Source organism: Oncorhynchus mykiss, chromosome 19 (genome assembly GCF_057628025.1).
Source record: "Oncorhynchus mykiss isolate SJ-2025 chromosome 19, ASM5762802v1, whole genome shotgun sequence".
Taxonomy (NCBI): Eukaryota; Metazoa; Chordata; class Actinopteri; order Salmoniformes; family Salmonidae; genus Oncorhynchus; species Oncorhynchus mykiss.
In genome coordinates, this window is record NC_143040.1 from 4,771,117 (window position 1) to 4,785,197 (window position 14,081).

A 14,081-nucleotide genomic window follows, 5' to 3' on the forward strand; every position below is an offset into this window, starting at 1 on the left:
TTCATCATTTCATCCAATCTCTTTTCCTGGCGTGTTTCTGGTCTGATCATAGTGTTATCATTCAGATTTCTGCTACCTGCTACTGTGACAAATTACAAATACGAGTATGGCCCTGTCAGCACACCCAGAGTAGCTACTACTGTGTCTTGTTGATGATGAAGTAGTAGGCTACTGTATCTCCTCCATATCTGTGGGTCGTATGCCACCCTGTGGTCGATGGTGGAATCATATTTTACTGAGAGCAGAAAACAAGCGTGATGAAACTATTCCTACAACGTCTGGAACGCTACAAAACACCAGAAATAAATGGTGTCTTTCGGTTGGCTGTGTGCACGAATGTGATTTCAGCATTTTGGTACATCGCCTACTTGTGTGTTACCAGACCAACATTTAGACCAAAAATGCAATGTATTTAGAATTTCTACCGTGTTGCTTGATGGGAAAATAGTCGGTCCGTGATATAATATAGTAAAACAAAATGTATTGCTTTTTTCTTCGCCTTGTCCGCAACTGTATTCGTAAACGTCATTAAACCCTGTTCAATATGATGTGGTATTATCAGTAGTAGAAGTGGTAACCGTGAGTCAAACACCTTTGTCCTGGAAGGTGTACTCCTCTACCAACGTGTACAACTCATACTTACCTGGCAAGGGAGACACCGTGATCACGAAGGCGGTTCACCCAGGGCGAGGCTCAGCCATTGCACTCCGGCTGTGCTGACCCCTGCGAATTTCTCAAATGTGGAAATCTCGATTGCATAATTTCTGGTAGTGGGGGACTGCGTTCGCGCTCTCCCCTGATCTTGATGTTAAAAATAATTTAGGGACATATTTATTAATTCGATGTGTTTTAACTCGCTCTTCTATTGAGTGTCGTGTTGAGAAGGACATTTGTCAACATTGACATGTTCTTATCAGATGAGTGGCTATAGAATGTAGGGTCTGTTTGTTTGTAAGTCAACTAAGGCCTCAGAGATACATTTTGTCTTCTGATAACCCGGATGTGTGTGATATGTTATTGTAGCACTGGTGATTATGCCTGTCATGTCCTGATAATGTCAAGGAAAAGGCCTACTTGTGAATGGATCATTTTGTGCCCTCAGGACGTCATCTGGTTTGAGGTATTTTATTTGTGAGATTATTAAATCCTTTATAGGACAGTTTGTAATTTAAGACCACAATAAACAGGCTGCATCACATCCGGCCGTGATTGGGAGTGCCGTAGGGCGGCGCACCATTGGCCCAGCGTCGTCCGGGTTTGGACGGGGTTCGGCCGTCATTGTAAATAAGAATTTGTTCTTAACTGACTTGCAATATGTATTGACAACAATAGATTACTGCACATTGTAACATAATGATCAACATTAAGAGGGAGGAAACTGATGAAAATGGATTGAATGTAATCACATTAGCTTTGAACGTGTGCCTAAAGTTGAAAGGTCCAGAATACAGATATAGACCTTGGTCTGCTTTGATTTTATATCGTCTAAAATGGTAACCGGTCTATATCACCAAGGCTCATCAACTTTGTATATTGTATCCAACTCTCATTTCGTTTTCAAACTTATTTTTTGTGTCATTGTAAGTGTGTTTGTATTGTGTTTTTAAATTGTCAAATAAATCTTTCTACCTAAGTGATCCTTAAGGTGGGGCGATGGTGTCATCAGCCACTTCACAGTCGAGAAGTGAGAGTTGTAATGACTATACAAAGTTAATGAGCCTTGGTGATATAGATGGATTTATTCATATTCTCAGCAGTCAAGTACCTATCCAGTTCACACCCAAAGACAGCTGACAGAGGTTTTCGGTGTAACCACTGAGTTGAGGTGCAACATTTACTCTGGACCCAAATAAGATGGATTCTGTTGTTCCAAGATGCAGATCCATTCCACAGACATGTCCCTGGTCAACCATTACCATGCCACAGACATTTCCCTGGTCAACCATTACCATATCACAGACATTTCCCTGGTCAACCATTACCAAATCACAGAAATTTCCCTGGTCAACCAACACCATTCCACAGACATGTCCCTGGTCAATCATTACCATGCCACAGACATGTTCCTGGTCCACTTATTTCCTGATGAAGTCAGTCAAAACAGAGATGTCAGTGGAGTGGGTCTTTCTAAAATCTGACTGTAGTTCTGATAAGAGTATTCTAGCCAATATATTCATCCATCTATTCATAAATGGCTTTTTACAGCACCTTAGACTGCACACTTAGAAATAGATACAGGTCTGTTTTGCTGTCCTTCTTGTGGATAGGGGTCACTCTAACGTTGGCCATATACAACAAACCTCAGAGGGGCATTATTGCTATTACAAACTGGTTACCAACTAAATTAGAACCATCTGCATTCAGGGCTCAAACCACCCAGTTTATAATTTATAATAGATCACCTGTCTGAAAAGTACGACAAGTCGTAGTAAGTAGCCTATTCAATTGGCCCAGCGTTGTCCAGGTTTGGCCAGTGTAGGCCGTCATTGTAAATAAAAAATGTGTTGCCAAGTTAAATAAATCGGACTTGCCTAGTTAAATAAAGCTTAAATAAAGATAAATAAATAAAAACTGGAGGTCAAAACAACCACTCAGTCAAGCTATTTTTGACTGTGATTTCAGTACGTGCATGTTGTCTGCATCAATATGTGTAACACTTACTGTTATTAAGAGAAACGTTTCTCCCACGTCCTATTACCACATAAAGAACATTGGGTTCATTGTTAACGTCTCTGTTACTGTAGCTACTCGAGTAGTCAGACAAAACGAGGATCGTAACTGATATGGGCAATTTTCTGGATACGATTATGATCCAGGTCTTTTTTTGTAATAATCTGTGATCGAAATAAACTTATTTCTTTCTTCTTTGGGTGCCAGCAAGATTCTCTCAATCATGTGCGTGATTTAAAATCAATCTCCTGGCTAGTTTGTATGTCTGTAAAGAGGAGGGCGGGGCTGTAGGTTGATCCTGCTGCTCTGATTGGATAGAGTGAAGCTGTAGTTCTTCCTCCGCTGGCTTCATCATTTCATCCAATCTCTTTTCCTGGCGTGTTTCTGGTCTGATCATAGTGTTATCATTCAGATTTCTGCTACCTGCTACTGTGACAAATTACAAATACGAGTATGGCCCTGTCAGCACACCCAGAGTAGCTACTACTGTGTCTTGTTGATGATGAAGTAGTAGGCTACTGTATCTCCTCCATATCTGTGGGTCGTATGCCACCCTGTGGTCGATGGTGGAATCATATTTTACTGAGAGCAGAAAACAAGCGTGATGAAACTATTCCTACAACGTCTGGAACGCTACAAAACACCAGAAATAAATGGTGTCTTTCGGTTGGCTGTGTGCACGAATGTGATTTCAGCATTTTGGTACATCGCCTACTTGTGTGTTACCAGACCAACATTTAGACCAAAAATGCAATGTATTTAGAATTTCTACCGTGTTGCTTGATGGGAAAATAGTCGGTCCGTGATATAATATAGTAAAACAAAATGTATTGCTTTTTTCTTCGCCTTGTCCGCAACTGTATTCGTAAACGTCATTAAACCCTGTTCAATATGATGTGGTATTATCAGTAGTAGAAGTGGTAACCGTGAGTCAAACACCTTTGTCCTGGAAGGTGTACTCCTCTACCAACGTGTACAACTCATACTTACCTGGCAAGGGAGACACCGTGATCACGAAGGCGGTTCACCCAGGGCGAGGCTCAGCCATTGCACTCCGGCTGTGCTGACCCCTGCGAATTTCTCAAATGTGGAAATCTCGATTGCATAATTTCTGGTAGTGGGGGACTGCGTTCGCGCTCTCCCCTGATCTTGATGTTAAAAATAATTTAGGGACATATTTATTAATTCGATGTGTTTTAACTCGCTCTTCTATTGAGTGTCGTGTTGAGAAGGACATTTGTCAACATTGACATGTTCTTATCAGATGAGTGGCTATAGAATGTAGGGTCTGTTTGTTTGTAAGTCAACTAAGGCCTCAGAGATACATTTTGTCTTCTGATAACCCGGATGTGTGTGATATGTTATTGTAGCACTGGTGATTATGCCTGTCATGTCCTGATAATGTCAAGGAAAAGGCCTACTTGTGAATGGATCATTTTGTGCCCTCAGGACGTCATCTGGTTTGAGGTATTTTATTTGTGAGATTATTAAATCCTTTATAGGACAGTTTGTAATTTAAGACCACAATAAACAGGCTGCATCACATCCGGCCGTGATTGGGAGTGCCGTAGGGCGGCGCACCATTGGCCCAGCGTCGTCCGGGTTTGGACGGGGTTCGGCCGTCATTGTAAATAAGAATTTGTTCTTAACTGACTTGCAATATGTATTGACAACAATAGATTACTGCACATTGTAACATAATGATCAACATTAAGAGGGAGGAAACTGATGAAAATGGATTGAATGTAATCACATTAGCTTTGAACGTGTGCCTAAAGTTGAAAGGTCCAGAATACAGATATAGACCTTGGTCTGCTTTGATTTTATATCGTCTAAAATGGTAACCGGTCTATATCACCAAGGCTCATCAACTTTGTATATTGTATCCAACTCTCATTTCGTTTTCAAACTTATTTTTTGTGTCATTGTAAGTGTGTTTGTATTGTGTTTTTAAATTGTCAAATAAATCTTTCTACCTAAGTGATCCTTAAGGTGGGGCGATGGTGTCATCAGCCACTTCACAGTCGAGAAGTGAGAGTTGTAATGACTATACAAAGTTAATGAGCCTTGGTGATATAGATGGATTTATTCATATTCTCAGCAGTCAAGTACCTATCCAGTTCACACCCAAAGACAGCTGACAGAGGTTTTCGGTGTAACCACTGAGTTGAGGTGCAACATTTACTCTGGACCCAAATAAGATGGATTCTGTTGTTCCAAGATGCAGATCCATTCCACAGACATGTCCCTGGTCAACCATTACCATGCCACAGACATTTCCCTGGTCAACCATTACCATATCACAGACATTTCCCTGGTCAACCATTACCAAATCACAGAAATTTCCCTGGTCAACCAACACCATTCCACAGACATGTCCCTGGTCAATCATTACCATGCCACAGACATGTTCCTGGTCCACTTATTTCCTGATGAAGTCAGTCAAAACAGAGATGTCAGTGGAGTGGGTCTTTCTAAAATCTGACTGTAGTTCTGATAAGAGTATTCTAGCCAATATATTCATCCATCTATTCATAAATGGCTTTTTACAGCACCTTAGACTGCACACTTAGAAATAGATACAGGTCTGTTTTGCTGTCCTTCTTGTGGATAGGGGTCACTCTAACGTTGGCCATATACAACAAACCTCAGAGGGGCATTATTGCTATTACAAACTGGTTACCAACTAAATTAGAACCATCTGCATTCAGGGCTCAAACCACCCAGTTTATAATTTATAATAGATCACCTGTCTGAAAAGTACGACAAGTCGTAGTAAGTAGCCTATTCAATTGGCCCAGCGTTGTCCAGGTTTGGCCAGTGTAGGCCGTCATTGTAAATAAAAAATGTGTTGCCAAGTTAAATAAATCGGACTTGCCTAGTTAAATAAAGCTTAAATAAAGATAAATAAATAAAAACTGGAGGTCAAAACAACCACTCAGTCAAGCTATTTTTGACTGTGATTTCAGTACGTGCATGTTGTCTGCATCAATATGTGTAACACTTACTGTTATTAAGAGAAACGTTTCTCCCACGTCCTATTACCACATAAAGAACATTGGGTTCATTGTTAACGTCTCTGTTACTGTAGCTACTCGAGTAGTCAGACAAAACGAGGATCGTAACTGATATGGGCAATTTTCTGGATACGATTATGATCCAGGTCTTTTTTTGTAATAATCTGTGATCGAAATAAACTTATTTCTTTCTTCTTTGGGTGCCAGCAAGATTCTCTCAATCATGTGCGTGATTTAAAATCAATCTCCTGGCTAGTTTGTATGTCTGTAAAGAGGAGGGCGGGGCTGTAGGTTGATCCTGCTGCTCTGATTGGATAGAGTGAAGCTGTAGTTCTTCCTCCGCTGGCTTCATCATTTCATCCAATCTCTTTTCCTGGCGTGTTTCTGGTCTGATCATAGTGTTATCATTCAGATTTCTGCTACCTGCTACTGTGACAAATTACAAATACGAGTATGGCCCTGTCAGCACACCCAGAGTAGCTACTACTGTGTCTTGTTGATGATGAAGTAGTAGGCTACTGTATCTCCTCCATATCTGTGGGTCGTATGCCACCCTGTGGTCGATGGTGGAATCATATTTTACTGAGAGCAGAAAACAAGCGTGATGAAACTATTCCTACAACGTCTGGAACGCTACAAAACACCAGAAATAAATGGTGTCTTTCGGTTGGCTGTGTGCACGAATGTGATTTCAGCATTTTGGTACATCGCCTACTTGTGTGTTACCAGACCAACATTTAGACCAAAAATGCAATGTATTTAGAATTTCTACCGTGTTGCTTGATGGGAAAATAGTCGGTCCGTGATATAATATAGTAAAACAAAATGTATTGCTTTTTTCTTCGCCTTGTCCGCAACTGTATTCGTAAACGTCATTAAACCCTGTTCAATATGATGTGGTATTAGCAGTAGTAGAAGTGGTAACCGTGAGTCAAACACCTTTGTCCTGGAAGGAGTACTCCTCTACCAACGTGTACAACTCATACTTACCTGGCAAGGGAGACACCGTGATCACGAAGGCGGTTCACCCAGGGCGAGGCTCAGCCATTGCACTCCGGCTGTGCTGACCCCTGCGAATTTCTCAAATGTGGAAATCTCGATTGCATAATTTCTGGTAGTGGGGGACTGCGTTCGCGCTCTCCCCTGATCTTGATGTTAAAAAATAATTTAGGGACATGTTTAATTCCATGTGTTTTAACTCGCTCTTCTATTGAGTTTCGTGTTGAGAAGGACATTTGTCAACATTTTACATGTTCTTATCAGATGAATGGCTATAGAATGTAGGGTCTGTTTATGAGTCAACTAAGGCCTCAGAGATACATTTTGTCTTCTGATAACCCGGATGTGTGTGATATGTTATTGTAGCACTGGTGATTATGCCTGTCATGTCCTGATAATGTCAAGGAAAAGGCCTACTTGTGAATGGATCATTTTGTGCCCTCACGACGTAATCTGGATTGAGGTCTTTCATTTGTTAGAATATTAAATCATTTATAGGAGAGTTTGTAATTTAAGACCACAGTACATGTCAACCATTACCATGCCACAGAAATTTCCCTGGTCAACCATTACCATGCCACAGTCATTGCCCTGGTCAACCATTACCATGACAACAGACATTTCCCTGATCAACCATTACCTTGACAACAGACATTTCCCTGGTCAACCATTACCTTGACAACAGACATTTCCCTGGTCAACCATTACCTTGACAACAGACATTTCCCTGGTCAACCATTACCATTCCACAGACATGTCCCTGGTCTACAATGCCACAGACATTTCCCTGGTCAACCATTACCATGCCACAGACATGTCCCTGGTCCACTTATTTCCTGATGAAATCAGTCAATAAGATGGATTCTGTTGTTCCAAGATGCAGATCCATTCCACAGACATTTCTGCAGGTTTTTTTTTTTTTTGCAGTGAGAATGTGTAGTGAGGTATTCTGCCAAAAATGTATTTAGGCATATTAAAACACTTCAGTTTAACCCTGATCGCGAGTATCATCCTGTCAATTTACAGATACAATTACAAATACGAGTATGGCCATGTCACTGTACATAGATCTTTCTATTTTCATGTTCTACTGTGTTATTGACTACGTTTGTTTACGTGTAACTCTGTGTTGTTGTTTTTGTCGCACTGCTGTGCTTTATCTTGGCCAGGTCGCAGTTTGTAAATGAGAACTTGTTCCCAACTAGCCTACCTGGTGAAATAAAACAATTAATTAAAAACCACCCATTGTAGCTACTACCGTGTCTTGTTGATGAAGTAGTAGGCTACTGTTTCTCCTCCATATCTGTGGGTCGTATGCCACCCTGTGGTCGATGGTGGAATCATATTTTACTGAGAGCAGAAAACAAGCGTGATGAAACTATTCCTACAACGTCTGGAACGCTACAAAACACCAGAAATAAATGGTGTCTTTCGGTTGGCTGTGTGCACGAATGTGATTTCAGCATTTTGGTACATCGCCTACTTGTGTGTTACCAGACCAACATTTAGACCAAAAATGCAATGTATTTAGAATTTCTACCGTGTTGCTTGATGGGAAAATAGTCGGTCCGTGATATAATATAGTAAAACAAAATGTATTGCTTTTTTCTTCGCCTTGTCCGCAACTGTATTCGTAAACGTCATTAAACCCTGTTCAATATGATGTGGTATTAGCAGTAGTAGAAGTGGTAACCGTGAGTCAAACACCTTTGTCCTGGAAGGAGTACTCCTCTACCAACGTGTACAACTCATACTTACCTGGCAAGGGAGACACCATGATCACGAAGGCGGTTCACCCAGGGCGAGGCTCAGCCATTGCACTCCGGCTGTGCTGACCCCTGCGAATTTCTTAAATGTGGAAATCTCGATTGCATAATTTCTGGTAGTGGGGGACTGCGTTCGCGCTCTCCCCTGATCTTGATGTTAAAAAATAATTTAGGGACATATTTAATTCCATGTGTTTTAACTCGCTCTTCTTTTGAGTTTCGTGTTGAGAAGGACATTTGTCAACATTTTACATGTTCTTATCAGATGAATGGCTATAGAATGTAGGGTCTGTTTATGAGTCAACTAAGGCCTCAGAGATACATTTTGTCTTCTGATAACCCGGATGTGTGTGATATGTTATTGTAGCACTGGTGATTATGCCTGTCATGTCCTGATAATGTCAAGGAAAAGGCCTACTTGTGAATGGATCATTTTGTGCCCTCACGACGTAATCTGGATTGAGGTCTTTCATTTGTTAGAATATTAAATCATTTATAGGAGAGTTTGTAATTTAAGACCACAGTACATGTCAACCATTACCATGCCACAGAAATTTCCCTGGTCAACTATTACCATGACAACAGACATTTCCCTGGTCAACCATTACCATGCCACAGTCATTGCCCTGGTCAACCATTACCATGACAACAGACATTTCCCTGATCAACCATTACCTTGACAACAGACATTTCCCTGGTCAACCATTACCTTGACAACAGACATTTCCCTGGTCAACCATTACCATTCCACAGACATGTCCCTGGTCTACAATGCCACAGACATTTCCCTGGTCAACCATTACCATGCCACAGACATGTCCCTGGTCCACTTATTTCGTGATGAAGTCAGTCAAAACAGAGATGTCAGTGGAGTGGGTCTTTCTAAAATCTGACTGTAGTTCTGATAAGAGTATTCTAGCCAATATATTCATCCATCTATTCATAAATGGCTTTTTACAGCACCTTAGACTGCACACTTAGAAATAGATACAGGTCTGTTTTGCTGTCCTTCTTGTGGATAGGGGTCACTCTAACGTTGGCCATATACAACAAACCTCAGAGGGGCATTATTGCTATTACAAACTGGTTACCAACTAAATTAGAACCATCTGCATTCAGGGCTCAAACCACCCAGTTTATAATTTATAATAGATCACCTGTCTGAAAAGTACGACAAGTCGTAGTAAGTAGCCTATTCAATTGGCCCAGCGTTGTCCAGGTTTGGCCAGTGTAGGCCGTCATTGTAAATAAAAAATGTGTTGCCAAGTTAAATAAATCGGACTTGCCTAGTTAAATAAAGCTTAAATAAAGATAAATAAATAAAAACTGGAGGTCAAAACAACCACTCAGTCAAGCTATTTTTGACTGTGATTTCAGTACGTGCATGTTGTCTGCATCAATATGTGTAACACTTACTGTTATTAAGAGAAACGTTTCTCCCACGTCCTATTACCACATAAAGAACATTGGGTTCATTGTTAACGTCTCTGTTACTGTAGCTACTCGAGTAGTCAGACAAAACGAGGATCGTAACTGATATGGGCAATTTTCTGGATACGATTATGATCCAGGTCTTTTTTTGTAATAATCTGTGATCGAAATAAACTTATTTCTTTCTTCTTTGGGTGCCAGCAAGATTCTCTCAATCATGTGCGTGATTTAAAATCAATCTCCTGGCTAGTTTGTATGTCTGTAAAGAGGAGGGCGGGGCTGTAGGTTGATCCTGCTGCTCTGATTGGATAGAGTGAAGCTGTAGTTCTTCCTCCGCTGGCTTCATCATTTCATCCAATCTCTTTTCCTGGCGTGTTTCTGGTCTGATCATAGTGTTATCATTCAGATTTCTGCTACCTGCTACTGTGACAAATTACAAATACGAGTATGGCCCTGTCAGCACACCCAGAGTAGCTACTACTGTGTCTTGTTGATGATGAAGTAGTAGGCTACTGTATCTCCTCCATATCTGTGGGTCGTATGCCACCCTGTGGTCGATGGTGGAATCATATTTTACTGAGAGCAGAAAACAAGCGTGATGAAACTATTCCTACAACGTCTGGAACGCTACAAAACACCAGAAATAAATGGTGTCTTTCGGTTGGCTGTGTGCACGAATGTGATTTCAGCATTTTGGTACATCGCCTACTTGTGTGTTACCAGACCAACATTTAGACCAAAAATGCAATGTATTTAGAATTTCTACCGTGTTGCTTGATGGGAAAATAGTCGGTCCGTGATATAATATAGTAAAACAAAATGTATTGCTTTTTTCTTCGCCTTGTCCGCAACTGTATTCGTAAACGTCATTAAACCCTGTTCAATATGATGTGGTATTATCAGTAGTAGAAGTGGTAACCGTGAGTCAAACACCTTTGTCCTGGAAGGTGTACTCCTCTACCAACGTGTACAACTCATACTTACCTGGCAAGGGAGACACCGTGATCACGAAGGCGGTTCACCCAGGGCGAGGCTCAGCCATTGCACTCCGGCTGTGCTGACCCCTGCGAATTTCTCAAATGTGGAAATCTCGATTGCATAATTTCTGGTAGTGGGGGACTGCGTTCGCGCTCTCCCCTGATCTTGATGTTAAAAATAATTTAGGGACATATTTATTAATTCGATGTGTTTTAACTCGCTCTTCTATTGAGTGTCGTGTTGAGAAGGACATTTGTCAACATTGACATGTTCTTATCAGATGAGTGGCTATAGAATGTAGGGTCTGTTTGTTTGTAAGTCAACTAAGCCCTCAGAGATACATTTTGTCTTCTGATAACCCGGATGTGTGTGATATGTTATTGTAGCACTGGTGATTATGCCTGTCATGTCCTGATTATGTCAAGGAAAAGGCCTACTTGTGAATGGATCATTTTGCGCCCTCATGACGTCATCTGGTTTGAGGTATTTTATTTGCGAGATTATTAAATCATTTATAGGACAGTTTGTCATTTAAGACCACAATAAACAGGCTGCATCACATCCGGCCGTGATTGGGAGTGCCGTAGGGCGGCGCACCATTGGCCCAGCGTCGTCCGGGTTTGGACGGGTTTTCGGCCGTCATTGTAAATAAGAATTTGTTCTTAACTGACTTGCAATATGTATTGACAACAATAGATTACTGCACATTGTAACATAATGATCAACATTAAGAGGGAGGAAACTGATGAAAATGGATTGAATGTAATCACAGTAGCTTTGAACGTGTGCCTAAAGTTGAAAGGTCCAGAATACAGATATAGACCTTGGACCTGCTTTGATTTTATATCGTCTGAAATGGTAACCGGTCTATATCACCAAGGCTCATCAACTTTGTATATTGTATCCAACTCTCATTTCGTTTTCAAACTTATTTTTTGTGTCATTGTAAGTGTGTTTGTATTATGTTTTTAAATTGTCAAATAAATCTTTCTACCTAAGTGATCCTTAAGGTGGGGCGATGGTGTCATCAGCCACTTCACAGTCGAGAAGTGAGAGTTGTAATGACTATACAAAGTTAATGAGCCTTGGTGATATAGATGGATTTATTCATATTCTCAGCAGTCAAGTACCTATCCAGTTCACACCCAAAGACAGCTGACAGAGGTTTTCGGTGTAACCACTGAGTTGAGGTGCAACATTTACTCTGGACCCAAATAAGATGGATTCTGTTGTTCCAAGATGCAGATCCATTCCACAGACATGTCCCTGGTCAACCATTACCATGCCACAGACATTTCCCTGGTCAACCATTACCATATCACAGACATTTTCCCTGGTCAACCATTACCAAATCACAGACATTTCCCTGGTCAACCAACACCATTCCACAGACATGTCCCTGGTCAATCATTACCATGCCACAGACATGTTCCTGGTCCACTTATTTCCTGATGAAGTCAGTCAAAACAGAGATGTCAGTGGAGTGGGTCTTTCTAAAATCTGACTGTAGTTCTGATAAGAGTATTCTAGCCAATATATTCATCCATCTATTCATAAATGGCTTTTTACAGCACCTTAGACTGCACACTTAGAAATAGATACAGGTCTGTTTTGCTGTCCTTCTTGTGGATAGGGGTCACTCTAACATTGGCCATATACAACAAACCTCAGAGGGGCATTATTGCTATTACAAACTGGTTACCAACTAAATTAGAACCATCTGCATTCAGGGCTCAAACCACCCAGTTTATAATTTATAATAGATCACCTGTCTGAAAAGTACGACAAAACTAAAAGTCGTAGTAAGTAGCCTATTCAATTGGCCCAGCGTTGTCCAGGTTTGGCCAGTGTAGGCCGTCATTGTAAATAAAAAAATGTGTTGCCAAGTTAAATAAATCGGACTTGCCTAGTTAAATAAAGCTTAAATAAAGATAAATAAATAAAAACTGGAGGTCAAAACAACCACTCAGTCAAGCTATTTTTGACTGTGATTTCAGTACGTGCATGTTGTCTGCATCAATATGTGTAACACTTACTGTTATTAAGAGAAACGTTTCTCCCACGTCCTATTACCACATAAAGAACATTGGGTTCATTGTTAACGTCTCTGTTACTGTAGCTACTCGAGTAGTCAGACAAAACGAGGATCGTAACTGATATGGGCAATTTTCTGGATACGATTATGATCCAGGTCTTTTTTTGTAATAATCTGTGATCGAAATAAACGTATTTCTTTCTTCTTTGGGTGCCAGCAAGATTCTCTCAATCATGTGCGTGATTTAAAATCAATCCCCTGGCTAGTTTGTATGTCTGTAAAGAGGAGGGCGGGGCTGTAGGTTGATCCTGCTGCTCTGATTGGATAGAGTGAAGCTGTAGTTCTTCCTCCGCTGGCTTCATCATTTCATCCAATCTCTTTTCCTGGCGTGTTTCTGGTCTGATCATAGTGTTATCATTCAGATTTCTGCTGCCTGCTACTGTGACAAATTACAAATACGAGTATGGCCCTGTCAGCACACCCAGAGTAGCTACTACTGTGTCTTGTTGATGATGAAGTAGTAGGCTACTGCTTCTCCTCCATATCTGTGGGTCGTATGCCACCCTGTGGTCGATGGTGGAATCATATTTTACTGAGAGCAGAAAACAAGCGTGATGAAACTATTCCTACAACGTCTGGAACGCTACAAAACACCAGAAATAAGTGGTGTCTTTCGGTTGGCTGTGTGCACGAATGTGATTTCAGCATTTTGGTACATCGCCCTACTTGTGTGTAACCAGACGGACATTTAGAGAAAATATTCAATGTGTATATAATTTCTACCGTATTGCATGATGGGACAATAGTCGGTCCGTGATATAATATAGTAAAACAAAATGTATTGCTTTTTTCTTCGCCTTGTCCGCAACTGTATTCGTAAACGTCATTAAACCCTGTTCAATATGATGTGGTATTATCAGTAGTAGAAGTGGTAACCGTGAGTCAAACACCTTTGTCCTGGAAGGAGTAGTCCTCTACCAACGTGTACAACTCATACTTACCTGGCAAGGGAGACACCGTGATCACGAAGGCGGTTCACCCAGGGCGAGGCTCAGCCATTGCACTCCGGCTGTGCTGACCCCTGCGAATTTCTCAAATGTGGAAATCTCGATTGCATAATTTCTGGTAGTGGGGGACTGCGTTCGCGCTCTCCCCTGATCTTAATGTTAAAAATAATGTAGGAAC

General features: G+C 41.0%; 6 non-coding genes across 6 annotated transcripts; all 6 read left to right on the forward strand.

Annotated features, from left to right (window-relative positions):
* The first annotated feature begins 635 nt into the window (after positions 1 to 635).
* On the forward strand, positions 636 to 799 carry LOC118937002 (U1 spliceosomal RNA). Its single transcript, XR_005034425.2, has one exon. It is a non-coding gene; the product is annotated as a U1 spliceosomal RNA (small nuclear RNA).
* Positions 800 to 3,652: 2,853 nt separating this feature from the next.
* On the forward strand, positions 3,653 to 3,816 carry LOC149974721 (U1 spliceosomal RNA). Its single transcript, XR_016489193.1, has one exon. It is a non-coding gene; the product is annotated as a U1 spliceosomal RNA (small nuclear RNA).
* A 2,853-nt stretch (positions 3,817 to 6,669) lies between these two features.
* LOC149974722 (U1 spliceosomal RNA) lies at positions 6,670 to 6,833 on the forward strand. The gene has a single exon (XR_016489194.1). It is a non-coding gene; the product is annotated as a U1 spliceosomal RNA (small nuclear RNA).
* A 1,603-nt stretch (positions 6,834 to 8,436) lies between these two features.
* LOC149974723 (U1 spliceosomal RNA) lies at positions 8,437 to 8,600 on the forward strand. Its single transcript, XR_016489147.1, has one exon. It is a non-coding gene; the product is annotated as a U1 spliceosomal RNA (small nuclear RNA).
* Positions 8,601 to 10,859: 2,259 nt separating this feature from the next.
* Positions 10,860 to 11,023, forward strand: LOC149974724 (U1 spliceosomal RNA). The gene has a single exon (XR_016489196.1). It is a non-coding gene; the product is annotated as a U1 spliceosomal RNA (small nuclear RNA).
* Positions 11,024 to 13,889: 2,866 nt separating this feature from the next.
* On the forward strand, positions 13,890 to 14,053 carry LOC149974725 (U1 spliceosomal RNA). Its single transcript, XR_016489197.1, has one exon. It is a non-coding gene; the product is annotated as a U1 spliceosomal RNA (small nuclear RNA).
* Positions 14,054 to 14,081: the final 28 nt, after the last annotated feature.